At 42.5% G+C, this 14,871-nt stretch overlaps 10 non-coding genes across 10 annotated transcripts; 5 read left to right on the plus strand and 5 right to left on the minus strand.

Moving 5' to 3' along the window:
• Positions 1-70: 70 nt before the first annotated feature.
• On the minus strand, positions 71-143 carry trnaf-gaa (transfer RNA phenylalanine (anticodon GAA)). Its single transcript has one exon. It is a non-coding gene; the product is annotated as a tRNA-Phe (tRNA).
• Positions 144-294: 151 nt separating this feature from the next.
• Positions 295-367, plus strand: trnar-ucg (transfer RNA arginine (anticodon UCG)). Its single transcript has one exon. It is a non-coding gene; the product is annotated as a tRNA-Arg (tRNA).
• Positions 368-3,490: 3,123 nt separating this feature from the next.
• Positions 3,491-3,563, minus strand: trnak-uuu (transfer RNA lysine (anticodon UUU)). Its single transcript has one exon. It is a non-coding gene; the product is annotated as a tRNA-Lys (tRNA).
• Positions 3,564-6,118: 2,555 nt separating this feature from the next.
• trnat-ugu (transfer RNA threonine (anticodon UGU)) lies at positions 6,119-6,192 on the minus strand. Its single transcript has one exon. It is a non-coding gene; the product is annotated as a tRNA-Thr (tRNA).
• An 885-nt stretch (positions 6,193-7,077) lies between these two features.
• Positions 7,078-7,149, plus strand: trnap-agg (transfer RNA proline (anticodon AGG)). The gene has a single exon. It is a non-coding gene; the product is annotated as a tRNA-Pro (tRNA).
• Positions 7,150-7,732: 583 nt separating this feature from the next.
• trnaa-ugc (transfer RNA alanine (anticodon UGC)) lies at positions 7,733-7,804 on the minus strand. The gene has a single exon. It is a non-coding gene; the product is annotated as a tRNA-Ala (tRNA).
• A 112-nt stretch (positions 7,805-7,916) lies between these two features.
• On the plus strand, positions 7,917-7,990 carry trnai-aau (transfer RNA isoleucine (anticodon AAU)). The gene has a single exon. It is a non-coding gene; the product is annotated as a tRNA-Ile (tRNA).
• Positions 7,991-9,353: 1,363 nt separating this feature from the next.
• On the plus strand, positions 9,354-9,426 carry trnaf-gaa (transfer RNA phenylalanine (anticodon GAA)). Its single transcript has one exon. It is a non-coding gene; the product is annotated as a tRNA-Phe (tRNA).
• Positions 9,427-10,924: 1,498 nt separating this feature from the next.
• Positions 10,925-11,035, minus strand: trnal-caa (transfer RNA leucine (anticodon CAA)). The gene is made up of 2 exons: positions 10,998-11,035; positions 10,925-10,970 (listed from the first exon to the last, which is right to left on the minus strand). It is a non-coding gene; the product is annotated as a tRNA-Leu (tRNA).
• A 93-nt stretch (positions 11,036-11,128) lies between these two features.
• Positions 11,129-11,199, plus strand: trnag-ccc (transfer RNA glycine (anticodon CCC)). Its single transcript has one exon. It is a non-coding gene; the product is annotated as a tRNA-Gly (tRNA).
• Positions 11,200-14,871: the final 3,672 nt, after the last annotated feature.

Below are 14,871 nucleotides of genomic sequence, written 5' to 3' on the forward strand. Positions count from 1 at the left end.
AGGAGGGAGAATATTGGAAATGTAGGTCAAAGAAACCTGAGTTTGAACCTCACTCAGGTACAACCTCCGATGCCGAAACCCGGGATTGAATCAGGGACCTTTAGATCTTCAGTCTAACGCTCTCCCAACTGAGCTATTTCGGCTGGCTGACCACATTAATGCAGGATGTTCTGTTCACCATCCACTTCTCCAAAGTCCCACAGTGAAGGCTTCAAATGCACATCTCTCACAGTGTTATCATGCCAAGAGAAAGAACTGACTGATTCTGACAATGGGACATCACCATGGCCCAGTGACCACGTGGCCTAATGGACAAGGCGTCTGACTTCGGATCAGAAGACTGAGGGTTCGAGTCCCTTCGTGGTTGGGAAGTATGTATTACAGGTTATACCATATTTAATGGTTCTGGTGAAACCAAAGTAGAGGAAAGGGGCAGTGCAACTGCCGTAACATCAACATCAGCTCTACCACTGAGGTAGATTCCCTGCATGGTGCACAACGCCCACTGTTAGATGAATTACAGATTTAGAGAGCAAACAATTACACCATGGAGCTGTGTGAAGTTTGCTGTCTGGCTGTGTTACTTGAAGGATCTTGACAAGACACTTGCCACAGTGAAGACGCCAGCTGAAGCCGTAACATAATGTCACATCAACGGCATGGCCATTTGACTGCAGGTCAAGAGGTCCCCAGTTCAAATTTGGGTGCCCCCTGCCAAACCTGCATGTTTTCATATGCAAGCATGAACTCTGGTTGACTGTGATGTTTCTCATTTCAGCCCACCTGGTGTTGGTATCGTCTTTCACTGGCTTCTATAACTTTTGTTCACAGGGAGATGAAAAATGCCTGAATTAGCTGATTAGTTTTCATTGACAAGAAACAAACTGGCAGTGGTGGGTGGTGACAGTGAAGGTTTCAAATCCAGTTCAGTCCAAATAGTTCCAGTTTTGTTGTTGCTTCTGTCGGCAGAACTCAAAGGTATCTGGCAGGACCATGATTGTCTTTTGAGCTTCATTAAAAGAGTGCGCTCTACTGTGGAGGTCATGACAAAAAAGTGGGAGGAGTCTTTCATCTCTTTGATGTCATTAGAACCTTTGTGACATCACAGAATCTGGTTTCATGCTTCTTCATTTTGCTGCCACAGTCCTGATCATATTGGAACTGTTGGAGTTACTGCCTTCACTCCTGACGTCCAGCACAAGAATCATGCTACGTGTTATGACACTAAATAAATGACACTTCCTGTCTGAATACCGAAAGAACAACTCCAATCTCCTCCTGAAAGTTGCATCCTCATTCTGATCACCTGGCTCTAAATGCAAACTAAATGCTGTAAATTCGCCACTCATGAGTCTTGAAACAACCTTCTGTCTTCCTGCAGCACCTGTAATAAATATTCATCAGAGCTCAGGTAAGAACTCTACAATTGTCTTTTCTCTTTTTGCACCACAAGAACCCTCAGGCTTTAGAGTTTTCAGTCCTAACCCTTGATTGTCAAGCAATCATATTCCCATTTTATGCAGATTTTTCATCCACAACACACACACAACAATCTTGAATTGTTTAATTAAATCTAAAACTGTTATGAGTGAGTATTTAGAGTGCTAACGATTACACCATGGACCGTACAATTTTTTATTGTATTTGTATTTATACTTTTATCATTTAATATGTTTTGCTGCGTTTCAACTCATTAACGCTTTAAGCTACAGAAAGAACAAGAGCATTTCAAAATAAAAGCCAATTTATGTTAGTTTATTTGTATCTTTAGCTCAGATGTCGCAAAGCGCAACAATGCTGTCAATAAGGAACTTTCCTATTTGGGTTACTTGAAACATTTGGTGCAGTAGGCAGCACGTCAGTCTCATAATTTGAAGGTTGTGAGTTTGAGCCTTATACGGGGCACAGTTTTAGTTAATAATGAGAATTTAGTGGTTGGGACTAGAACCTCAGTTCCTTTAACATGCTTCGATGATATATTAGACTTCTATGGACCATTTCACCGCTCTGCATAGACAAGTATAAAGAATGACACAACAGGTGTCATCTCACTATTTCCCAGTTTAAATGCACAACAGCAGCATCCAGCTTCTCTGTCAGAGAGTTGTGAAGTTCTGTCTCTGCATCAACACCATGAACCACAAAATTATCATTGCAATCTCTGGACAAGAGAAACAGTAATTTATGTGGTTTTTGCTGATCCACTGACCTCCTTCATTTTGTAACCTCTGCCATGAATCCATACAAAAAAAAAACAAACACTTGCTGTGTTTAGTTCACTTGTTGCTGTATCTCCAAAGAGCTAAAGTCTTGTGGAGAATGTGGGCATCGATCCCACTACCTTTCACATGCGAAGCGAGCGCTCTACCACTTGAGCTAATTCCCCTGCCATGCTAGCATGCAAGCTAAGCTTTGAGAAAAGGCCGCTTTAACAACATCAACAGGTTTCAAAGCTTTTTCGAGAGAGTTCAAAATAATTAAATTTTTCAATCATCTGTATTTTTCAGTAAAAACACTTTCCCTGACCGGGAATCCAACCCGGGCCGCGGTGGTGAGAGCGCCAAATCCTAGCCACTAGACCACCAGGCAGCGTGTAGACAAAATACCTTTGTCCCAAAACCTTACAGCAGTAGAGGTGAAAGAAAATCTGTCATTTCACACAGTGAAGGTTCCAGTGTGAACCCTTAACCTGTAGACAACCTGTTTTGTCCACTCCACACGTGTGAGCAAGTGCAAACTCTGAGCCTCCATGTGATCTTATCAGATCGTGGTCATTGTGTATTGGAATGACTGGACTCACTTTGATGGGCAAATTTTTCAGCTTCTGTATATATTGCCAAATCTTAACAAAGTTGAATCACACTGAGTAACAAAAGGTTGTTGTCTCGTTGGAGGGGATCATCGGCATCGGAGTGAAAATTAGTTCCACAACTGAATCATTTGGGCAAAAGTTGAACAATATGGAGACTTTACTTGGGACAGTTGTCATTGGAAGCTTGTTCACTTTGTGAAGCTTTTAAATGTAGTTTAGTTTACTGAGGACAAAGAAAAAGACAGATTCACTTGTAGGGCTGCTGGTAAAACAGGGACAGTCTGAGATTGCTCAGATATCCTGACTGCACAAAGGACAGACATTGCAGGATGCCTGATCCAACAAACATTTGGCTCCTTGCCCAGTTGGGTTCTTTCTTCTGTTGGCAGAACTCAAAGTTATCTGGCATGGCCATGATTGTCTTTGGAGCTTCGTTAACAGTGTGCACACATCACACACACTACCAAAGCTAGCATTAACTTTTCTGTTTCCTCACCAGAGACTGGCAGCTGGACACACGTGCCAGGATGGCTCAGTGGTCTGAGGTAACAGACTCAAGATCTTTCCTGCACAAATGGGCCTTGAAATGGACATGAAAGACTTTCATTATTTCATAGATCAGTGTCACCTATCACTGCTGTGGAGTCTATAATGTGAACCACTAAAGGGAAGAAGCATCGCCTGAACAGGGACTTGAACCCTGGACCCTCAGATTAAAAGTCTGATGCGCTACCGACTGAGCTACTCAGGCTTCTGACAGGTGCATAATTCAGATGAAATTAAATTAATTATTTCAGCTTGACTTGAACAAACAGCCCTGTCCCAGCCAGGGGTTGCAATCGGTCAGCGTGTTCGGCTGTTTTCTGAAAGGTTGGTGGTTCGAGCCCACCCAGGGATGATCTTTGTTTAATTCACTGGTATTATAGTTCACACATGGAAGAACGGAGGGTTTTTACGTTGATGCTCAGTTATCTCCATCTAGTGGACAGATGGTAGAAGTTGATTCCTGAAAAGAGGAAGTGACTTTTCCTCAGATCAAACTGTTGAAGGAGAACGAGCAGCTTCTTCCTCACTGACTCACTCAACCTCTGTCTCCTGGGTTTGGATTTAGGTCTGGGTCTGGGTCTGGGTCTAAGACCAGGTGGGCCTGCTCAGAGTCTCTGTGTTGGATGTGAGCTGCTGAAATCTCTGAACACCATGACACAGATAATATCAGTCTGATGTGTCATCTGTAATCCAGATGTTGTCAGCAACAAACAGATGTTCCTGACAGAAGCTGCGCTGATTCACTTCAACCAGCACATGAGCCTCTTTCTCAGGAGCACACACAGAAAAAATAAGATTTTCTATTCCAACAATATACGTGATGTCCTCGTGTATGAATGAATGTTTCACTGATGCAGATTTTTTCAGAACAACATCAACAACTAATAACTCCACAACGAGACTGTGTGACGTCACTGGAGATCAAAGGCAGTTCCTGTCTTTCATTGATCTCCAACATGACACAGATGCATAAGTCATACTATCTCACGTTCGCATTACTCTTCGGCGTTGATTATGAAGCACGGGAAGTCTTTATCTTGTGCAACACCCTGATCTCTCAACTATCCACTCAGCTTGGAGCAATTTATCCTGTGTAGTCATCCTACCAAATTACCAAAGTGAACACAAGTGTAATGTGTATACTGCAGCTGAGGTTGATGGTAAAGTGGTTTGTTTTAATGTAGGAGCAAAAGTTGAACAATATGGAGACTTTACTTGGGACAGTTGTCATTGGAAGCTTGTTCACATTGTGAAGCTTTTAAATGCAGTTTATTTTACTGAGGACAAAGAAAAAGACCGATTCACTTGTAGAGCTGCTGGTAAAACAGGGACAGTCTGAGATTGCTTGGACATCCTGACTGCACAAAAGAGAGACATTTCAGGATTCCTGATCCAACAAATATTTGGCTCCTGGCCCAGTTTGGTTCTTTCTTCTGTCAGCAGAACTCAAAGGTATCTGGCAGGACCATGATTGTCTTTGGAGCTTCATTAACAGAGTGCACTGTACTGTGGAGGTCATGAGAAAAAGTGGGAGGAGCCTTTGATCTCTTTGATGTCATTAGAACCTTTGTGACAGACCTTTGTGTTTTCTTCCTCTACGATAGAGACACAAACTGGCAGTACTGATGCTGAGCTGCTTAAAGTGTCTGTCTTGTAAACAGGACATTCTGCATTCAAACCCCAGCAGTGCTTCGCTCTCAGTCAGAGTTGACCTCACCCGAAGTACCCCATAACTCTTGCCAAATGACTTTTTATGACCTGCTTGTTTTGACCTACATTTCCAATATTCTGCCTCCTCTTTCAACCACACCATGAAATATTGTGAGGTTGAATGCTGCACGCTGACTGCTTGCATTTCAGAGCAGCAGGTGAAAAGATAAACTGTTTCATGAAGCCTCCTCTCTGCTGGTTCAAGAGCACCTCTTTTGGGTGGAGTGTTATTGGAGTCACTATCCCACTAAATCAGAAGACAGAGGCTCCACAAAGATTTGAACGCGGATCTCTGGATTCAAAGGACAGAGTGCTAACCATTACACCATGGAACCATGATGACCTCAAAAATCAATCACAGCTCACATTGGGCGAGGGGCGGGGTACACCCCTGATTCTCGCTTCGGGTGTGAGAGGGCCTGGGTTCAACTCCCAAATGAGCCCTTGGTATTATGTCGCCATTATCAGTTCCTGACCATCATGACTCTTCCCAAAGTTTGTCTCCTATGAAAAGTGGTCAATCACCAAATTTCCATCTGCTCAACACAGCAGCAACCACTTTGTTTTGTCCAGAAACTGCAAGTAAAAGCTGTAATACAGGAAGTGATGAGCAGGAACTCCACTGAGAGTGAAGCACTGCTGGGGTTTGGATGCAGGATGTCCTGTTTATAAGACAGACACTTTAAGCAGCTCAGCATCAGTACTGCCAGTTTCTCTGCAGTTTCATCTGGAGAGTTGGACCTGGTAGACCTCCAAGCCTATCTGGGTCTGAAAAGAGACAACAAAACAAGCCTGAGATGCTCCAAATGTGATGCCTATGTTTGTACGGCCCACTCTGACCTGAGTGTCAAATGCCACTCATGTGCATGAATTCACATACACACAAACACACCGGCGCCACCCGACAGCACAGTGTTTGCAGCATTTTGATGTTGGTTCATGAAGTACTTCGAGGACATTTCACTTCTAAATCCCTTCTGATAGCCAGCAGGAGCTTCACTTGGACTTTGCTCACACTCCTTTTTTAAACAATACTTAACATTAAGAATGAGGCACTGCTGGGATTTGAACCCAGGATCTCCTGTTTACAAGACAGGCGCTTTGACCAGCTAAGCCACAGCACCGCTCTCTTAGCTGTAGGATGTGATGATGGAATTGTAATGTGCATGCTACAGTTGGGTTGGATGATAAAGGGGTGGAGTTTCTTTTTGTATTGTTTTAAAGTCAGCTCTGCCTGGATACAACAGTGGTCAGGGCTGTATGATGTATGTTTATACTGAAACACTGACAGCTCTCCTCCATCTCACTCTTTTACTTACTCTGGGTTCCAGGCCTCGTTGGTGCAGCAGGCAGCACGTCAGTCTCATAATCTGAAGGGTTAGGGTTACCGCCAGTAAAGGGACTAATGTTCATTGTATGCTGATGATACCTCATCCTAAGTATCCCACAAAGTCATGACTCCTGCCAAATCATGAAATTTTCTTCCTCCAAACACAGTACAAACTATAAAGATTTTGTCACCCCTCTTTCTCTTGTCAGCATGAATTTAGCCATCCACCCAGTGGTAGTGTGGCCAAGCGGTCCAAAGCGCTGGATTAAGGCTCCAGTCTCTTCGGAGGCGCCCCTTAGCAGAGGATGGTTTCCATCATCCACCTCTGGTTCTGACTTGTGTGGCGTTTTGTTTTGATGAACCTCATTATTCACACACAGCACATTCAGGACATTAATGTGACAGTTTATTTTCCTTTGTTATTTGTCACAGTGGACTTGGCTCATCATATTTTGCTGACTAACTGGTATTGGAGTTTTAAGCTCCTTATTTTGGCCTTCTCTTGTTGCCGTATCTCCAAAGAGTCTTGTGTAGAAAAAACTGATGTGACAATGTTTTTGAAAGCAGATGCAGTATATCCAGATAACCTTTGAATTAACCTTCAACAGGTTTCAAACACATTTAGAGATCATTCACGATGGACCTAAAGTCAGACATTTTGGATAATTTTGCCGACAGCCGCTTGTTGGTCTAGGGGTATGATTCTCGCTTAGGGTGTGAGAGGTCCCAGGTTCAAATCCTGGACGAGCCCATATGTTGTCTTTGAGTCAATAGGATACGCTATGGAGCTGTGTGAGGTTTGCTGTCTGGTTTCTTTAAAGTAATCATTAACAGCCTGTATGGAGTCTAAATGAAAAGAACATCAGATGGAGACTAAAAGTTGTCCCCCTCTGACAGGAACTGTTTTTCTTTCACATCTACTGCTGTAAGGTGTGTTCTTCTAGGTCTTGGTCTACTTTTGACTTTGACTTGACACAGTGGATCCTGGTGCCATGTGTTCACCAGGCAGGTGATGCCCCCTGACTGGTCTGCATCTCAGCTGCCTCATACACAGCTGACTGCAATACGCTGTGTAGCTGACACTGTCCCATCAAAGCTAACATTAACCACCACTGCCAGTTTGTTTCTTTCTTATTGATTGTTTTTGATTGTTCATTGACTGATTATTAATGATCACTGATTATTAAGCATAATAATCAGATTATTAATGCTTCTGATACAGTGTATCTGAAGCACAGGACAGAGTTTTGCTCTCCAACACTCTGATCCCTCCAATACCACTCCACTGGAGCCCATTACATGTCCCTCGTGACAATGTGCTTCATTATCAGCAATGGAGATGCCGGGGATTGAACCTGGGGCCTCATACATGCAAAGCATGTGCTCTACCACTGAGCTACATCCCCTGCATGGTGTGGTAGTTTTAGCAGTTTTAGCATGCCACTAACAGATTTCACAGCCAATGCTGTTAGCTGGTTAAAAATTTGTAAAAATAAGCCAAAAAAATGCTTTCACACAGGCCGGTTAGCTCAGCTGGTTAGAGCGTGGTGCTAATAACGCCAAGGTCATGGGTTCAATCCCCATACTGGCCACAAGCAGCATCTCAGGATTGGATGTTGTTCTCTCCATAGACTTCAATGCAGTCTGAAGTCTTTTTCCAACCAGTGGAACTGCCCCCTGGTGGTCATTAGAAGTGCAGCTTAACTTATCAGATACAACAATAACACAAAGTTACAATGATCAGAACAAAGACTGCATATTGATCATTTCCTTTGTAACAGTTTAGTGATTAGTTTCCAGCTGGCATTGTGCACCATGCAGGGGATGTAGCTCAGTGGTAGAGTGCATGCCTTGTCCGTATGAGGCCCTGCCTTCAATCCCCGTCATCTTCAGCGTTGATAATGAAGCACAGGAAGTACTTATCTTGTGCAACACCCTGATCTCTCAACTATCCTCTCAGCTTGGAGCAATTTATCCTGTGTAGTCATCCTACCAAATTACCAAAGTGAACACAAGTGTACATGTGATGACAAAACAGCAGCCATTGAAGTCCACTTAAAGGCAAACTCCAAATGTTTTGGCCTCTTTTTTTGAACTCACGTCAAAACATCATAATGAAGTTACGTCAAGTACTAGTACTAGCTGAGCTGCAGCATATAAACTCGAATCCCATCTCTGTGGAATCTGCGTAGGAATCCCATTCCTTCCTTTCTTCAATCACCAGGACAGCAGATATTATCAGTGATATGGGGGGTGGGGGATAAGGAAGTAGTTTGAAAGTCACAAATGTTACCTTAACTTGAGCACTGACTTGACTGTTGAATTCAGTAAGTGCTACTTGTTGGGGCAGTGCTGACTGACAAAAACAACAACATCTTCTTAGAATTCAATACTGACCATTTCAATTATGAAACACAGACGACTTCCTTTTGTAGAAGCGCTTCTCTTTGCGGTTGTCCTGGATGGTATTAAAACCAGTTTTGATAGATTTCTTCAGATCAGCCGAGTGAGTGAATTTGTCGTCAACATTTCATGAACTGAAGCACAGACTTGTGTTCTGAGAGCAGTAAGTGCTATTTGTTGGGATAGTGTTGGTGATTTCAGAAGTCAATGACAAGTTTTATCAGTTTTTAGGGTGTGGGGGTTAAGAACATGTGATTTAGTTAGCACATACTAAGTTATCTTAATGGGTAGGCTGCTGGCTTAGCATGAAACTTTATGTTTCCAAGGAGGACTCATGTTTGTTACATCTAACTCAGCTACGTTAGACAAGTCAGACGCCTTGTCCATTAGGCCACGTGGTCACTGGGCCATGGTGATGTCCCATTGTCAGAATCAGTCAGTTCTTTCTCTTGGCATGATAACACTGTGAGAGATGTGCATTTGAAGCCTTCACTGTGGGACTTTGGAGAAGTGGATGGTGAACAGAACATCCTGCATTAGTGGGCTCATCCAGCCGAAATAGCTCAGCTGGGAGAGCGTTAGACTGAAGATCTAAAGGTCCCTGGTTCAACCCCGGGTTTCGGCATCAGAGGTGGTACCTGAGTGAGATGCAAGCTGAGGTTTCTTTGACCTACATTTCCAACCACACCGTGAAATATTGTGAGGTTGGATGCGTCACGCTGACTGGTTGTGTGTCCAAAAGGCTGTCAAACACATCTTTCTTCCATTTTCTCCTCCAAACATTTGTACACAGTTTTGAGATTTCCCATAATGTCATATGTGTGTCATTTTTGCAGTGAAGTATTTCATTAAATGTAAAACTGTTATAAACGGAGTGTTGCATCAGTGGCCACCATCACTTCAAGTAACCCAAATGGGAAAGATTCTTATTGACAGCATTGTTGCGCTCTGCTACATCTGAGCTAAAGATACAAATAAAATAATCAAAACCGGCTTTTATTTTGAAATGATTTTTGGCGATTTTTTTGGAGGATGTTTTGCATTTCTAGCAGCCTGGCTAGCTCAGTTGGTAGAGCATGAGACTCTTAATCTCAGGTGGGTTCAAGCCCCACGTTGGGCGATAAGCAGTTTTTTTTTTTTTTTAAGACCCAAAGTTACATTTCCAATATTCTGCCTCGTCTTTCAACCACACCACAACCAACTACAACATCTGATGATCAGATGTTCTACAACATCTGACCTGAGCAACAAGGAAGTGCTGGGAGTTGAATTTATTGTATTATTTGAATTTGAACTTGTGAATAACATGCACCCATCGGTAGACGTGGTTACGTCTAGTGGCTAGGATTCGGCGCTCTCACCGCCGTGGCCAGGGTTCGATTCCTGGTCAGGGAAAATGTTTTTAACAGATATTGATAACAGTATTGGGGAAAAATTTCATATCGTTGCATCAGTAGTTTGAAGGTTTGAAGTCTTCTGTGTGACAGGCAGAGATACTGTCCACTATATTAACGAGGAGCAGGAAAGAGAAACATCATGTGGTGTGTGACTTCACTTCCTCTGTGGAAAAACAAACAGAGAATGAAGTTGTTTCCTAACAGTTTCTATCCAGAGACTGAAGCTGACAGCATCAGTTCTGCCCACACATCCACCGTATGGTTTTGCACCATCAACAATGTCTCCCTTGATGCTGGAACATCAACCCAGCACCTTGACCCACATCCTGCAGCACCTGTAGCAAATATTCCCCAGAGATCAGGTAAGAACTCTACACTTGTCTTTTCTCTGTTTGCATGTGTTCTTCAACAACATTCAATAGACATGATTAGCATCTAACTCAGCTACGTTAGACAGGTTTCTGAGGAGCTCAGACATCTGGGAGAGACTCGGAGTAGAACAGCTGCTCCTTTCTGATGCTCCACTGACTGAGCTACAGATGATTCAGTAACAGCTGAGTTATCTTTAGTCCAACAACTGCTGTCCATTCCTACCACAGGGAGCCACAGGCTTTAGAGTTTTCAGTCCTAACCCCTTTATTGTGAAAAAGTCAAATTCACATTTTATACAGATTTTTCATCCACTTTGGAAGAGTTTGGATCACAAATTTTGCAAAATGCTTTCTTTGTCAGGAGTGGGATTGGAACCCACGTCTCCATTCAGAGACCAGAATGCCCTTCAGTGAAGGAAGGAGTTTACCTTGAGTCTGGCGCCTTAGACCACTCGGCCATCCTGACAGACAGGTGGTTGTTTGAATTTGAAGTACTTCCATGTGACAAGTGTGACTCTGCATTGCCATCATATTGGAGGTGGGTTTGGCTGTGCAGTCAGCATTGGTGGTTCAGTGGTAGAATTCTCGCCTCCCATGCGACAGGCCGGGGTTCAATTCCCGGCCAAAGCAATGATCACTGCTCACCATGAAAAGCAGCAGTCAGCTCTGCCTGGATACAACAGTGGTCAGGGCTGTATATTTATACTGAAACACTGACAGCTCTCCTCCATCTCACTCTTTTACTTACTCTGGGTTCCAGGCCTCGTTGGTGCAGCAGGCAGCGTGTCAGTCTCACGAAGTTCCACTTCCAGGCCATGTAAGCAACAATGAGAAGTCATTTCCACTGTGTGCTGTACAAGACGGAGAAACAACAAGTTAAAGGTTTCTGCATTGTTGTTCAGATTTTCATTCCTTGTTCAAATCTTTATTTTTATCGTTTAATATGTTTTGCTGTGTTTGAACTCCTTAACGCTTTGAGCTACAGAAAGAACAGGAGCTGTCGCAACACACAAGCATTTCAAAATAAAAGCCGATTTAGATTATTTTATTTGTATCTTTAGCTCAGATGTAGGCCAGCCAGAGTCTGTTATTAAAGATAAAATCTGAAAACATTCATGGAATACATAGAAAACAGCATCACAGAGTGACAAATATTGGGAGAACTTTATAGCAAAGTATGTCACAATAAGTAGAAAATATGTTGATAGACCGACAGCATAGGTCTCACTTTGAGCGATGATTTAGAAACTAATGCTCAATGCTCATTTTCACAAAACTACAATGGATCACCGTTTAGTTCTGATAAAGTGAGTAACTTACAGGTTTAATCCATTTTCAGTTTATATTATTTTCATATCACAGCATATTTTAGGCATAATACAACAAATTGTCACATAATTTCTGATTGCAAATAAAAAAAACAAAAAACAAAAACACATGTTTCTATAAAGATGAATTAGCAGAACAAAAGTCAACATTTTTTATGCGTTTTATTGAAATTCGTTGACAAAACCTTTTTTTCTGGTATATATGTCACTGACTCAAACACAAATGAGTGAGGACAAAAAACAACAAAGCAAAAGTAAAAACAAATTACCAAACATGTTACAGTTTACTTTTGGTCAACCAGCAAAGATCCTGCAGTCACCTGCTTCGGTCTTTCTCTTCTTACCATTTGTCACAACCAAACGGTTTCCCCTCTGTATGGGCCTCCATGTGAAATTTCAGGTTTCGCCTTTGTTTAAATTTTTTCCCACAAATATCACAGCTGAAGGGTTTCTCTTCTGTGTGGACTACCATGTGTACTTTAAGGATTTTCTGTAGTTTAAACCTTTTCCCACAAACATCACAGATGAAGGGTCTCTCTCCTGTGTGGACTACCATGTGTGCTTTAAGGATTTTCTGTAGTTTAAACCTTTTCCCACAAACATCACAGCTGAAGAGTTTCTCTTCTGTGTGGACTACCATGTGTGCTTTAAGGATTTTCTGTAGTTTAAACCTTTTCCCACAAACATCACAGGTGAAGGGTCTCTCTTCTGAGTGAACTACCATGTGAAGCCTCAGATTGGCCTTCTGCAAAAAAATTTTCCCACAAACATCACAGCAGAATAGTCTCTCTCCTGTGTGGACTACCTTGTGAATCTTCAGATCCCACTTTTTTTTAAACGTTTCCCCACACTCAGAGCAGCTGATGGGTTTTTCATTGCTGTCACATTTTCTAACATTTGCATCACCTTCATGTATTTTCACATCTGACTGGGCCACTCTGGTTTCATGATAATCTTCACTGATTTCAGTATCAGAGGAGTCTGAGACCTCTTCCTCTGGATCTGGATCTGGTTGAAGAGGACTCTGTGGATCACAGCTCCTGGCCGGTTCATTCATCTCTTCATCCTCACTCTTCACCTGAAACGGCCTCACAGGGTTCCTGGTCTCCTCCAGTCCTGGTACCTGGTCCTCCTCCTGTTCCTGTTTAAGGACTGGACTCTCTGAATCCTCCGGATCCGGACTGGAGGTGAACTCAGTAGGAACCTCTTTTTTCACCATCAGCTGCTGAACATCTGGAGGAAACGATTCAATAATGAATCCTCTTTATTAGCTACAATATGAACACAGTTATTCCTCCAGCTGCTTCATTCTACATCTGCCAAATACAGTCCTCAGCCTTTCTCACTCATAAAAACAACCGACCCGTTTTGTGGATCAGGACTCGGGGCTGCAGCAGCTCCAGCTGGCTCCTCTGCCGGTCGATCTCCTGCCTGAAGCCCGAAGCCTCCTCCTCATATCCGGCTACCATTCTGTCCACGGCCGCTAAGATCTCCCGGCAGGTGGCGGCGAGTCTGTCGGTGACAAAACCCTGCAGGACTTCTGCTGTGGACATTTTACCTTGTTCACCTTTCAGCTGAGGAACAAAAGACCATCAGTCCTGTTTGTGTGCAGCAAATATACGGATATTATCAGTATGAGACACTTTATCAAAACATTTCCAATATTATTTTTCTAAACATTGATTCAATGTGGTCCTTAACCTGCAATATGCCCTTTAAGGTAACATTTGTGACTTTCTAACTACTTTCTTAACCCCCCACCCTCCATATCATTGATAAAACTTGCTGACTTGTGATTGACTTCTGAAATCACCAACACTACCCCACAAAATAGCACTTACTGCTCTCAGAACAGAAGTCTGTGCTTCAGTTGGGGAAACGTTGGTGACAAATGCACTAATTCAGCTGATCTGACGAAATGTATTAATTTTTGTTCAAATTCCATCCAGGACAACCCCAAAGAGAAGCACATGTACAAAAGGAAGTCTTCCGTCTTTTTATTTGAAATGATCATTGTTGCATTCTAAGAAGAAGTTGTTGTCTTTGTCAGTCAGCACTGCCCCAACAAGTAGCACTTACTGAATTCAACAGTCAAGTCAGTGCTCAAGTTAAGGTAACATTTGTGACTTTCAAACTACTTTCTTTGCCCCCAATTGATTAATTGATAAAACTTGTTGTCCTGGTGATTGAAGAAAAGAAGGAATTGCATTCCTCATCTTTTTTGTCCAATTTCCATCCAGGACAACCCCAAAGAGAAGCACTTATGCACAAAGACTTTATGAGTGTCTCTGATTGGAGTGATCTGAGTTAGATCTGAAGAAAACATGGCTCCAAGACTTACTGTTGTTTTTGTCAATTCACACTGAAAGTGGAAAAAGAGAGCAATTGAATTGATTAAGTCACATTAAGCTTTAATTTTTACCTCACTTAGGATCTTCTCCTCAAGAGTCTTTGCATTAACTTCCCAGTCGTGTCCAATGGACTCCCTTTCAGGCTTTTACCTGAATTTATCTTATACCTGAATGAAACCACTCCCACAGCTGCCTGTTTACTTTGTTTGGGCGGTTTCAATGGTCTTGGTAATGGTTTGTAATGAAGAACACATTTAGTCCATCAGGAACAGACAACGATCCTCTTAAATTCATGAGGACCATTAGCATATGGTGAGAGGACTGTTAACTGCAGTGATTAGGGATTAGGGTTGTGTTGTTGTGGCTGATCTGTACAAATTTAAAATAGCAAATCATCATAATTTTTTACTGAATTTCTGAGCAGGACAACCCCAAAGAGAAGCATTTATGTAGAAAGGAATAATTGTAACTGTCTGAGTTAGAGCTTGCTGTTGTGTTTGTCAGTCAACAAATAGCTGAGCTGTGTAGTTGTGTTGTGCTACACACCAAACATGTCCAGAAAAGACAGACTGTTCTGTGTATTTCCCTGAAGAGCTGCCAGACTGTGTTCACACCTTGATTCC

The sequence above is a fragment of the Echeneis naucrates genome, chromosome 2 (genome assembly GCF_900963305.1).
Source record: "Echeneis naucrates chromosome 2, fEcheNa1.1, whole genome shotgun sequence".
Taxonomy (NCBI): Eukaryota; Metazoa; Chordata; class Actinopteri; order Carangiformes; family Echeneidae; genus Echeneis; species Echeneis naucrates.